The 13,379-nt window shown below is 46.8% G+C and overlaps 1 protein-coding gene across 2 annotated transcripts in view; it reads right to left on the bottom strand.

Annotated features, from left to right (window-relative positions):
• RFX1 (regulatory factor X1) overlaps positions 1-296 on the bottom strand; it is a 33,230-nt gene extending 32,934 nt beyond the window's left edge. For both annotated transcript variants that reach the window (XM_042249825.2, XM_042249827.1), the window contains exon 1: positions 88-296. The gene's annotated coding sequence lies outside the window, so the exon portion shown is untranslated. The remainder of the gene's footprint in view (positions 1-87) is intronic.
• Between the last annotated feature and the right edge of the window lie 13,083 nt (positions 297-13,379).

Here is a 13,379-nt window from a genome sequence, read left to right as displayed (position 1 = left end):
CCCAAGACTCTGACCACAGCGACACCCGCCGCCCGGGCCCCGCCGCCCTCCCCGGCCCGGCCTGCCACCCTGGGGCCGCCCGGTTACCTCGGCTTCTTCCCACTTCTTTCTGCGGAAGGGCTTTCCAGAGGTCTCGGAGGCGATGTTGGGAGGGGGACAGAACGTGCCGGGGTCCCCGGGCCGGGCCGGGGGGGTGGGGGTGGGGGTCGGCCGGGCGGTTGTTGTTGTTGACTCGCGTTGCCGGGTTGCTTGGTCGCCACGACTACCGTGGCTATGGCGCCTCCGTTTCCTTCACCGGGGCAACTGTTGCTACCCACCCTACTTACGTCACGCTCGGGGGGCGGGGTCCAGGGTGATTGGCGACACCGGGAAAAGTGATTGGACGGCGCCAGGCCCTGCCGCTAACCTATTGGCCCCAAGGCACGCTTTTCAACACCCTCTCGACTTCCCGGCGCTCTGATTCACCAGTGTTAATGTCCATCAAAGGAAACTGAGCCTTCAAAGGCAGTGGAGCCCGTCACTCCCCCAAGGAAGCATCGGGCTAAGAATAAAGGGGTGGGGTCTGTGAGGTCGGGATTGGTTTGCTGCCTTAAAGCCTGTCTTCTGGTTAGACTAAAGGGATGTCAATCTAACCCAAAGGTTTGCCGCGCTCTCCAGCTGGCACCTATACGCATGCGCGCCACGCAAAGCCCCCTGGGAGTGGTAGTCCGTTCTTGCGTACTTTAAACGCCTTACCAAATGTAAAGAGCGAGAAAGGAAAGATCTCTTCCTTCAGACTTCTACCTTTCCCGGTGGGCCAGTTCTTGGTCTCGCGCGCTGACGTCAGGGGAGGAATACGGTGACGCAGCGCTGCTTGTCTGTGACGTTGGTGGCGGAGGCCGGGCTCCGGGTTCGATGACGTCACCGGGTGCTCTCTTCCGCCCCCCACGCCGTTGCCCTACGGCGGTGGGATGAAGGTGGGGACACGAGACAGGGTTCGATCCCGGGCCCCAGTCACAGAGCGACCCCCGCCACCGCTTCCGCTTAGGCTCGTCTGGCTGTCTCCCGCCTCCCCGCCGCCTCGGGCCGGGAAAGGTTACGGCTGCCGGGGCGACCGCGGCTATCTCGGCCCCGCAGGAGGTGCGGGCTGCCCTGCGAAAGGTCTCCCACAGGCGGGGGACTTAATTAGCTGCTTCCACCGTGAGCGATAAGCAAAGGTCAGCGTCCAGCCCTTCCCGGGGCAGCTCGGATTGCTCAACCAAGCTCCACACGCTCTCCTATCCCTCCCCCGTTCCTGCCCCACTCCCGCCCTCCTATGTGCCTCAGTTTCTCTAGGGAAAGAGAAGAGACAGAAGCGGGGTCTGTATTAGGTTGAGCGTCTTTGGTACAAAAATTCGACCATCAGGATGAATAATATTCTAATGCAATATTGCAGTTATGTTTTAAATATCAAATTTAATGGGGGGAAAATAAATCCATAGTGAACAAAATAGCAAAATTTTAAATAAACACAGAATCCGTCAGGACTGGGATTAGGGAGAAGTGAAATCATGCAAGTATAGGGTAGAATCTTACCTTTTACTTTTTTTTTTTTTTGGCATGAGTTTTGACCTTTAAAAATAGCTTGATGACAGTTTTTTAACACTTTAAATTTTGTGCTCCAACTCCCACCAGAGACCAAGGAAAAAGGAAAAAGAAAGCATAGACTCAGAACTTGACGTTCTAATTCAGATTCTGCTGTGTGACACTGAGAAAGTGGCTCCACCTCTCTGAGCTGCTGTTTCCTAGTTCGGCCAACATTACACTTTCTTCTGCGAGGCCCTGGTAGAAAAAGTGAAAAAAGAAGACAAATCCCTAGATTCTGTGGTCTACTACAAATAAGAGACATAATAAGAGAATTACCTGGTGGTCCAGTGGTTGGGACTCTGAGCTCCCACTGCCTGGGGCCTAAGTTCTATCTCTGCAAAAGGCATTAAAATAACTTCCTGCAGGGTGTGGAATGTAGTCCCCCTTCCCCACTAAATGACACAGTAAGCAGAGACATTAACACTTAAGAGTCTAGGATGGGACTTCGCCTTCCAATGCAGGGGATGCAGACTCCATCCCTGGTCAAGATCCCACATGTCTCTGGCAAAAAACCCAAAACATAAGATAGAGACAATATTGTAACAAATTCACTGAAATTCAAAGACTCTAAAAATGGTCTGCATTAAAAAAAAAAAAACCTTTAAAAAAGGTTCATAAGAGCTGTGAGGTGCTACTAACTATAAAATAGATAATCAGCAAGGACTGATTATATAACACAGGAAACTGTAGTCAACATTTTGTAATAACCTATAAGGGGAAATAATCTGAGAAATAATATGTAGGTTGCTGAGTAGTAGTGAATCTGCCTGCTAATGCAGGAGACACAAGTTCAATCCCTTGGTCAGGAAGATCTCCTGAATGAGGAACTGGCAACCTACTCTGGAATTCTTGCCTGGAAAAATCCCACGGACAGAGAAGCCTGGCAGGCGATCCCAGTCCATGGGATCGCAAAGAGTCAGACATGATTGAGCAACTGGGCATGCACACACACACATAAATTATATATACATATATATATATATATATATATAGAGAGAGAGAGAGAGAGAGAGAGAGAGAGATCTAGAATATATAGAGATATATCTGAATCACTCTGTCGTACACCTGAAACAAATACAACATTGTCAATCAACTATACTTTAAAAAACAGCAACAGAGACTCAAGAAAAAATGAAAAGCTGTGAGAGCAACATTAGACTGTGTGCTAAGAGTGGTGCTGGAACCCATGTAACCTGAGGAGTTACATGGGTTACATTTGAACCGAGCCTGAGTGGTGAGAAGAAGCAAGCAAGCCCCCAAAAACCAGAGATGAAGGGAACTGCAAGAGCAGACATCTGAGGACAGGACCACACATCTGGCTGGAGTGGGATGAGCAGAGAGGAAAGCGCCAGGAGGTGAGTTCAGAAATGTAAAGGTAGTCAGATTCCGTGGAAATCCTCCCCAAGAACCCAGCAAAGTGGAATATTCCCCCCACTTGCCAGGTGAGCAAACAAAGGCTCAGGAGGGAAAGGAGAATCCTCTGGGATCATGTAACGGAAGGCAGCAGCAGGCAGACAGGCTGTCTTCTTTTCTGGGACTTCCCAGTGTGCTTTGCTGCTCCGGGGTGTGACCCTAGATGGAAGACAAGAAGCAGCAGTCTGCTTGGAAATGTTCGCTGAGCCCCAAGAATTAATGAGACTTCCAGGAAGGAGTGCCCAGAATAAGTCCTGGTTGGCAAAGCAAGTCACTCAACCCGTGCAGCTAATTCTGTGAGACAGTTTTGGGTGTCAGAGCCAGCCATGTTGAGTGGTGGGGTGCAAGAAGCCCTATTTTTACTTCCCACCCATTTCCCCACCTTCCTGAAGTCCTGAACCCCAAGTTGGGTCCAACCAAACCTGGAAATCATTTCTTCAATCAAAACTACTCATTATATAACTTAATGGGAGTGGGCAGGGGTTGGGGTGGTGGGGCTTCCCTGGTGGTTCAGTGGTAAAGAATCCACCTCCCGGTGCAGGAGACATGGGTTCACAGTCCTTGATCCCGGAAGATCTCACATGCGAGGGAGCAACTAAGCCTGCGCGTCACAACTACTGAGCCCACGTGCTGCAACTGCTGAAGCCCGTGCACCTAGAGCCTGTGCTCCACAGCTAGTGAAGCCACCACCACAAGAAGCATGCACACACACGCACACACACACACACACACAAAAGAAGCATGCACGCTGCAACTAGAGCAGCCCCTACTTGCTGCGACGAAAGGCTGCTCATAGCAACGAAGACCCAGCACAACAAGAAAAAAAAGACAAACATCCTTCAATTAAAAAAAAAAAAGCTGACAAGGAAGGCAGTGGGATTAGAAATGCTCTGTATTTTTATCTGGTGGCAGTTGCTCAGGTATATAGATGTCAAAATTGCCTGAGCTCTCTATTTAAGATCTGTGCACTTTGGGAATTCCCTGGCAGTCCAGTGGTTAGGACTCAGCACTTTCACCGCCAGGCTGAGTTCAGTCCCCGGTCAGGGAACTAAGATCCTGCTGCTGAGCCAAAAAAAGAAAAAGGTCTGAGCACTTCATATACGTTATGCCTCACTTTGGAAGTTAAAACACACACACATTAACCCATTGGAAGTAGCTTTTAACTAACTCCTTCCTGGAAACGTTACTTATGAAAAGTAAGGAATTAGCATGATCTGGCCTTCCCAGTAGTAGCTTTCCTTGATCACCAAAGAGCCCAAGAATGCCAGCTAAAAAATGTGGAAGGAAGGAGAGAATTAGAGAAAAAAAATCACCATTTTTCAAAAGCCAATGCAGTAATTAATTTAGAGGGTAATCATCAATGGGTGTTACCAAATATCAGGTGAGGACTTGCCTGGTGGCACAGTGGATTACAATCTGCCTACTTGGTGCAGGGAACAAGGGTTTGATCCTTGGTCCAGGAAGATCCACATGCCTTTGGAGCAGCTGAGACTGTACACCAAAACTACTGAGCCCACGCTCTAGAGACCTACGAGCCGCAACTACTGAGCCCACGTGCTGCAGCTACTGGAGCCCATGAACCTTAGAGCCTATGCTCCGCACCAAGAGAAGTCACTGCAATGAGAAGCCCGCTCACTGCAAGGAAGAGTAGAAAGTGGAGAAAGCACCCCTTCGCCCCCCACCTCAACACACACACACACACAAGCTGTGAAGACCCAGCACAGGCAAAAGAAAAAATAATGACTTTTAAAAAGCCTCAGGTGAGAAGATGATGGAGCGAGCGATAAGCACAGGGTTTCAGAGGCTTCACTAGGTGTGTGGGTGCAGACTTCATCACGGAGGTCAGATTGTCACCAGGATTAGCTGCAGTGAAGCTCCCAGGAGAGGGACCCTCCGGCCTCCTGGGCCTCCTGATTCGCTACCAAAGGAAGTTGATAGCTTCTCCCAGGACACCCCTTGTCAAAACATTAAACTTGACTCTGATCAAATCTCTCCACCCAACATCCAGTTTGCAGGAAATAGGAAGCATAGAGGAACAAGCTAAATGACATTAGGAAACAGCTGAGAGTGGCGTGTGCTGCAGGACAACTGTCCCGGTCTCTTCCACATGTCAGTCATGACAAAATGGAGTGGGGACTATTCTAGGGCGGGTGACGTCATTTACACTTGAAGCCAAATTGTTCTTTGTCCCCCCGGGTACATTCTGTGCACCGTGGAGAACTGAGCAGCATTCCTGGCCATCACTCACTACTGCCAGTAGTACACGACCCTTCTCCATTCGCCAGGTGTGACAACCAAAGATTCCGGGTGTGTGTGCGTGCATGCATGCTAAGTCGCTTCAGCTGTGTCCAACTCTTTTTGACCCTTTGGACCATAGCCCACTAGGCGCCTCTGTCCATAGGATTCTCCAGGCAAGAATACTGAAGTGGGTTGCCATTTCCTCCTCCTGGGGATCCTCCCGATCCAGGGATTGAACCCATGTCTCTTATATCTCCTGCACTGGCAGACAGGTTCTTTAACACTAGCACCACCTGGGAAGCCCCAAAGATGTCTCCAGACACAGGCAAGTGTCCTTGAAGAGACAGCCCTAGAGGACGGTGGAGCAACTGACCAAAGGACCCAGGATCGCTAGACTGTCTGCCAGCAGAGACAGTCTCTCGTTTAAACTCGCCGTTGTATTGAGAGCTGTTAACCTGAGAGAACTACAACTGTGCTAGTTCTGTTCCAAGTTCTATTTTACTTTATTTTTGGCTCTGCAGGTTTTTGTTGCTTCTGAGGCTTTTTCTCTAGTTGCGGTGAGCAGGGGCTACTCTCGTGCAGCGCAGAGGCTTCTCACTGCAGTGGCTTCTCTCGCTGCGGAGCACACGCTCCAGGGCACCTGGGTTTCAGAAGTTGCTGCACATGGGCTTAGCAGTTGTGCCTCCCGGGCTCTAGAGCACAGGCTCAATAGTTGTGGTGCACAGGCTTAGCTGCTTTCCCGCATGTGGGATCTTCCTAGACCAGGGATTGAACCCATGTCTCCTGCACTGGCAGGTGGGTTCTATACCACGGAGCCATCAGGAAAGCTCAGTGGTAAAGAAACTGTCCCAAGTGTTTATGTGCACTGAGTTTTGCGCCAGATAAGAATGCACACTGAAATAGGAAGTTGGAAGCAATGAAGGTGTCCGTCCCTAGGGGACCAGAAAGTTTAAATAAGAACTGCATGATACAGAATACTAAGCCAACACTGAAAGCAATGAAGTAGCTCTCTAAAATCGTGGTGCTGAAACTCAGACACTACAGCATTTTAAAATAAAGCAACATCTGACCCAAATGGCAAGAGTGAGAAGTCTCCATCAAATTTTGCTAAAAAAGAGAGAGAGAAAAAAAAAAAACAAAATTAAGAGCCATCCACTAAAGTGCCAGCAATAATGAAATAAGAATCTGCCACTTGGTACATTGAAATACAAACAAGGTGTCCTTCTGTTACACTGGAAATTCATCTCAAACGCATGAGCATTTCTGCTTGTTAAACATGAGGTGTAGTGAATGATTAGCAAGCTGGTTCTTCTAACTTTCCAAACTATGCACACAATAGGTATGTATGAATATATATATATATACTTGATACATAAACAATAGGTATATATGAATATATATATATTTGATATATAAACACTGTGCAGATATATGCATGAATACAATGGAGTCTAACGTCAGGAACAGTGAACAGTGAAAGCTGCTCAGTCGTGTCCGACTCTTTTCGACCCCATGGACTATTAGCCTGTCAGGCTCTTCAATCCATGGAATTCTCCAAGCAAGAATACTGGAGTAGGTTGCTGTTTCCTTCTCCAGGGGATCTTCCCAACCTGGGATCAAAACCAGGTCTCCTGCATTGCAGGCAGATTCTTTACTGAGTCACCAGGGAAGCCCAGTGTCAGGAACACACACTTAATCAGGTTTGGGGAAACATATTGGAAGCAGGATTTTGATACATGAAGACAAGCTTGTGACTCTGAAAGGAAGGGAGACCTGTGAAATGGACTGAGCTTTGAGAAGAAAAACATGCTCTAAATCTACATGAACCAGTGTCAACCTATCGCCCACCCCTCCCAGCAGAATTACATCTTTTTGTGGGGAGGAAGCTGAAGGAGAGAAGTCAGTAAAAAATGCTTTCTATGTGCTTTTTCTTTTTTTTAAGACAAAACAAACAAAAAAAATCCCACAATGTATCACTGAAAAAGACACAGGTGGAGATCTAGTACACAGCATCACTGCGCAAATCACAACACACCTGTATAAACACGCAAAATAAACTGTAGAAACGCACAAACTGATCCGTCCTATTTAAGAATATTTATCAGTGCTTCCCTGGTGGCTCAGAGGTTAAAGCGTCTGCCTCCAGTGCAGGAGTCCCGGGTTCCATCCCTGGGGCGGGGAGATCCCCTGGAGAAGGAAATGGCAACCCACTCCAGTATTCTTGCCTGGAGAATCCCGTGGATGGAGAAGCCTGGTAGGTTACAGTCCACGGGGTCGCAAAGAGACGGACATGACTGAGCAACTGCACTTCACTTCACCAGTTCAAGAACATGTAGCAAGTGCCTTACAGATGCTGGCAGTGGTTTGGGAAGGGCAAGGAACGGGGCATCTGGGATGGAAGTGAAAGTCGCTCGGTGACGTCAGACTCTTTGCAACCATGGAATTCTCCAGGCCAGAATACTGGAGTGGGTAGCCTTTCCCATCTCTAGGTGATCTTCCCAACCCAGCGATCGAACCCAGGTCTCCCTCGTTGCAGACAGATTCTTTACCAGCTGAGCCACAGGGGAAGCCCTCTGGGATGGAGGAGGCAGAAATAAAACGAGTGAGAGCTTTGCATGATGAAGGCATGACAGAGTTTAGGAAGAGGCAGAGATGGCTGAGACTTGGGTTCAGTGACATTTGTAGAGGCAGGGGCACAGTTGTCACACTGGGCCAAGTGGGAGGGGAGAAATGGAGACAGTGCCTACAGTTGAGATATATTTGGGTGAGGAAGTCAGATTCTAAACCTGCACTGTCTCACATGGTAGTTGCTAGTCCTGGGTGGCTATTTTTACGGGGGGCCGGGGGGGGAATGCCTTTTATTTCTTTTTTCCTGCTTAATTGCTCTGGCTAGGGCTTTCAGTGCTATACTGAATAAAAGCAGCAAGAGTGGGCCCCCTTGTCTTGCTCCTAATCTTAGAGGAAAAGTTTTCAGCGTTGAAAATATTAGCTGTGGGTTTGTCACATATGGCCTTTGTTACATTAAGTGCGTTTCCTCTAAGTAGCCGTTTGTTGAGAGGTTTTTTTTTTTCATCATGAAAGGATGTTGAAATTTGTCAGACGTTTTTTCTGCGTCTATTGATCTCATATTCCGGGTTTCAGTGTTTTAATCAAAGTTAGCAAGGTTTTGGGTGGGGCTGGGGTTACAAAAACAAAGTCAGCATTTTCTGTAGACCATCAAGGTTACAAGGTTCTTGATTTTTCATCATGATTGGAAGATTGTTTTGATGTGATTTTTGATATGATTTTTGCCCATCATTTTATTAATGTGGTATATCAAATTGATTAATTTGCAGATGCTGAACTTGCTTGCATCCTTAGACTAAATCCCACTTGATCATGCTGTGTGATCCTTTTAATGTATTGTTGAGTTTGATCTGCTAATTTTTTTTTTTTAACTGTGCCACAGTGCATGTGGGATCTTAGTTCCCCAAGCAGGGATCAAACCCAAGCCGCCTGCAGCAGAGTCTTAACCACAAAGTCCCTGATTTGCTAATATTTTGTTTACACTTCACATTTAACTTAATCTCGGATATTGGCCTGTAATTTTCCAAGTAGCTATTAAAACTTAAAGAACTAAAATAAAATACAATGAAAAATTCTGTTCCTCAGTCTCACTGGACACATTTTTTTTTGGCTGTGCTGGGTCTTCGTTGCTGTGCTGGGTCTTTGTTGCTGTGCATGGGCGTTCACTGGTTGCAGAGAGCAGGGGCTACTCTGTAGCAGTGCGAGGCTTCTTATTGCAGTGGCTTCTCTTGTAGAGTGTGCTGTATGGCATGTGGGCTTCGGTAGTTGTGAAGCTCAGGGGCTTCACATGAAGGCTCAGGGGCTTAGTTGCCCGCAGCATGTGGGATCTTCCCAGACCCAGGGCTGAATCAGCGTCCCCTGCCTTGCAAGGCAGATTCTTCACCACTGGACCACCAGGGAAGCCCTCACTGGACACATTTAAAGCACTCAACAGCCAAATGTAGTAATAACCAGTGGCTACTGTGTTGGAAAACACATTATTATCAGAGAAAGTTCAACTGGCCATCATTGCTCTAAAGTATCTCTAAAAAGACATTTCAGAGATTTGGGGGAATGTTGATATTTGCTCTGGTGTTAGATGATACTGACAAATGATCGAATATTTTGTTAGGTGTGAAAATGTCCTTATATAGGAAAACATCCTTATTTTTCAGAACTTTGTGTTGTAGTATTTAGAGATGAAAAACAGTGGTAGTAAGATTGAAAAGAGATGATGTGGGGACTCATGTGGTGGTCCAGTGGCTAGGACTTTACATTCCCAATGCAGGGGGCCTGGGTTCAAACTCTGGTCAGGGAACTAGCTCCCACGTGCCATGAATAAGACCTGATGCAGCCAAATAAATAAATATTTTTTAAAAAGGAAAGAAAAAAGGGAGATAGTAAGACAAAACCAGACTGAACAGCAAATCCTCAATAATTGTTAGTGGTCAGTAACTTAAAAGTTTGGAGGAAGGACAAATTGGGAAAAAATATTTGGTACACATTTCGTAACCATATGGTAAGCTTCCTTAGTATGTAAAGAGCTCCTAGGGGAGTTCCCTGGAGAAGGAAATGGCAACCCACTCCAGAATTCTTGCCTGGAGAATCCCAGGGACAGGGGAGCCTCGTGGGCTGCTGTCTATGGGGTCGCACAGAGTCGGACACGACTGAAGCGACTTAGCAGCAGCAGCAGCAGGGGAGTTTCCAGGTGGTCTAGTAGTTAGTGTCCAGTCCTGTCCCCAAGGCCACAGGTACAAGGCCTTGCACCAAGGCCGTAAAAACGGAACCCAGAACGGAGGTCACCTTTGAAGCTGATTGAGCCCCTTTGTAACCATTGCCAAAAGCCCCCCGATATCACTAACAAGCTGATATCAGTTAAGCAAAGATGCCCACTGCAGTTAACACCCTATAGCACCCTGCCCAGTCATCTAACACCACCCTTCCCGCAGGAATTCTCTTTGCCTTGAGTCTATTAACTCATGAAAGCTGTCAGCTCTCCCTGGTCTGTCAGGAGGTTGGCCCCCTGTGCTCGTAGTGCCCACGTTTGTTTTCTCTGCTCTTTGTTCTTAATAAAAGCTCACTCCCTTCTGAAATGCTCTGTGTCTGGAAATTCTTTCCCAACCCACGCTCGGACTGCCTTGACAGTTGGGATTCTGCGCCTTCACTGTCACGGCTCAGGTTCAGTCCCTGAGAAGGGACTCAGATCCTGCAAGCCATGTGGAGCAGCCAAAAAGACATTTTTAAATGAATAGCACAACAACAACAATTTTAAAAAAACAAAATGCCCTCCTATAAATCAGGAAGGAAAAGATCAGCAAAGAATAATGGGCAAGGAGGGTGGCCAGAATGGAAAAAGAAAACTATAAATAGCTCTTAACTACATGGGACTATGAAAATATGTTCTGCCTCACTTGTGGTAAGGGAAATGCAAATTTTCTCTGTTCTGAGATAACATTCTTTGCTGGTCCTATTGGCAAACATCCAAGGTTTGATGATACTCTTTTGGTAAAGCTGAAGGGAAACAGGACTCTTACCTGTGTCTGGAGGGAGTATGAGTTAACCTAACCCTCAAAGGGGGAAATTTGGTAATATCTGTGAAAATTACAAATGCACATAGTCTTCGAGCCAGAAATCTCACTTTGTGGAATTTATCTACAGCTACACTGGCATGTGTGTGAAATGATGTTTGTGTAAGAGTCTTCACTGCAGTGTTAACCTAAGAACAAATGATGGAAATATGTTTGTCTCCAGCTGTGAAATTAACTATGGGGGGAGGAAGTGGCAGAATACTTTGTGGTTACAGAAAATGACGAGTGCCTAAAGACAGCTTTGGAAAGGAGAGATGGCCAGCATTTGTTGTTAAGTGTGTGGGGAGGTGGGGGAGGAAGAAAGTGTCGAAGAATATGTAAAACCTGCTACCTTCAACTGAAATTCTGACACACTGTACCCCATGGATGAACCTTGAACTATTATGCTAAATGGAGGAAGCTACACACGAAAGGGCAAATGTTGCTTGGTTTTAATTTGTAAAGTACCTAGAATAAGCAGATTCACAGAGACAAAAGGTAGAATGGTGGTGACCAGAAGCCGGGAGTGGGGCAGGGAATCGCTGTTTAATCCGGTACAGAGTGTCGGCTGGGGAAAGTGAAAAGTCCTGGAGCTGGATGATGGTGAAAGTTACACCACAATGTAAATGTGCTTAATGTCGCTGAACTGTATACTTTAAAATGGCTAACATGGTAAATTTTTATGTTTTATATATATATATATATATATATATATATATATATATATATAACCACAATAAAAAGAAACCTTTTAATGCTACCTTTAACATAAAAGCAGGTGTGTGGGAGGAGGGACTTCCCTGGTGATCCTGTGGCTAAGACTCTGTTTCCAATGCAAAGGGCCTGAGGAACTGGATTCCACATGCCTGCTGCAACTAAAGACCCCACTTTGCAACAAAGATCAAAGATTCTGAATGCATCTACTAAGACCTGGAGCAACCATATAAATAAATAAAAGCAGGTGTGTGTGAGTGGGTGGGGGGATAAGGACTCACATTTGGATTTCTTTTTACATGTGCCCAGAAATTCTGGAAACATACTCAGGAAATCAAGAGCAGTAGTTACCTGTCGGGGAAGGGAGGGTAACTAAGACTTGAGAGGAAGATCCTGCAACATAACCGTACATTCTTTGTTTGTTGAAGCATGAGAATGTGTTAACTGTTCAAAAATAAAATTAGTTTACAAATCTGGAGAATGGATCTATTTAGGATTGGTAAGATTTTATTTTATTTATTTTTTAAAAGTCTTTATTGAATTTGTTACAATTTGTGTGTGTTGTTTTTTTTTTTTAATTTTTTTGGCCACGATGCACTTGGGGTCTTAGCTCCCTGTTGTTGTTCAGTGACTCAGTTGTGTTTGACTCTGCGCCGCCTGGACAGCAGCAGAGCAGGCTTCCCTGTCCTTCACTATCTCCCCGATCAGGTATCCACTGCTTTGGAAGGCTAAATCTTATCCGCTGGACCGCCAGGGAACTCCCTGTTTTACTTTATTAATTTATTTTTTACTTCACATCCTCATGGCATGTGAGATCTTAGTATTCTGACCAGGAATTGAACCCTTGACCCCTGCGTGTGTGGAGGTGTGGAGTCTTAGCCACCAGACCACTAGGATTAGAAAGGATTTGAGTGCATTTTTATGCTGACCGTGATAATGATGATGATGATAATAATGATATTGGTGTGTGCATGCCCAGTCTCTCAGTTGTGTCCGACTCTTTTGCTACCCCACCCACCATAGCCCACCAGCCTCCTCTGTCCTTGGGATTTCCCAGGCAAGAATCCTGGAGCGGGTTGCCCTTTCCTCCTCCAGGGGATCTTCCCAACCCAGGGGTCAAACCCGCATCTCCTGGGTCTCCCACATGGCAGGCAGATTCTTGCCTGGTGAGCCACAAGGGAAGCCTACAGTGAGATTTGAGCAGATTACCTTTTGAAACTCTTCTGTAGTTTCCTGTGGCTGCTGTAACCGTTCATCATAACCGGATGCCTCCAACAATGCAGATTTATTCCCTCGCAGCTCTGGAGGCCAGAAGTTCAAAATCAGCAAGGTGTCAGCAGAGCCGTGGCTCTCTCCAAAGCCTCTTTTGTTTGCCGTTTTAGTCACTGAGTTGTGTCTGACTCTTTCAGGGATTTCGCAGGCAGGAATACTGGAGTGGGTTGCCATGTCCTTCTCCAGGGGATCTTCCCAACTCACGGGTCGAACCTGGGTTTCCTGCACTGGCAGGTGAGTTCTTTACCGATAAGCCATCGGGGGGCCCAAAGGGCCTAGGGAGGATCTTTCCTTGTCTCTTCCAGCTTCTGTGCCTCCTGGCATGACTTGGGCCTCTGCTGACTACATCACTCCAATCTCTGCCTCTAGCTCCACTTGGCCTAATCTCTTCTGTCTGTGTCAGATTTAGGGCCCACCCAGATGATCCAGGTTGATGTCATTTCAAAGTCCTTTACAAGGTAAAGACCCTTTTTTTTCTGGGACTTCCCCCGGGGGCTAAGACTCTGAGTTCCCAATGCAGGGAGC

This window comes from Ovis aries, chromosome 5, assembly GCF_016772045.2.
Source record: "Ovis aries strain OAR_USU_Benz2616 breed Rambouillet chromosome 5, ARS-UI_Ramb_v3.0, whole genome shotgun sequence".
NCBI lineage: Eukaryota > Metazoa > Chordata > Mammalia > Artiodactyla > Bovidae > Ovis > Ovis aries.
The sequence above is the reverse complement of the archived record's forward strand: the minus strand, read 5'-3'. Positions and strand labels throughout refer to the sequence as shown.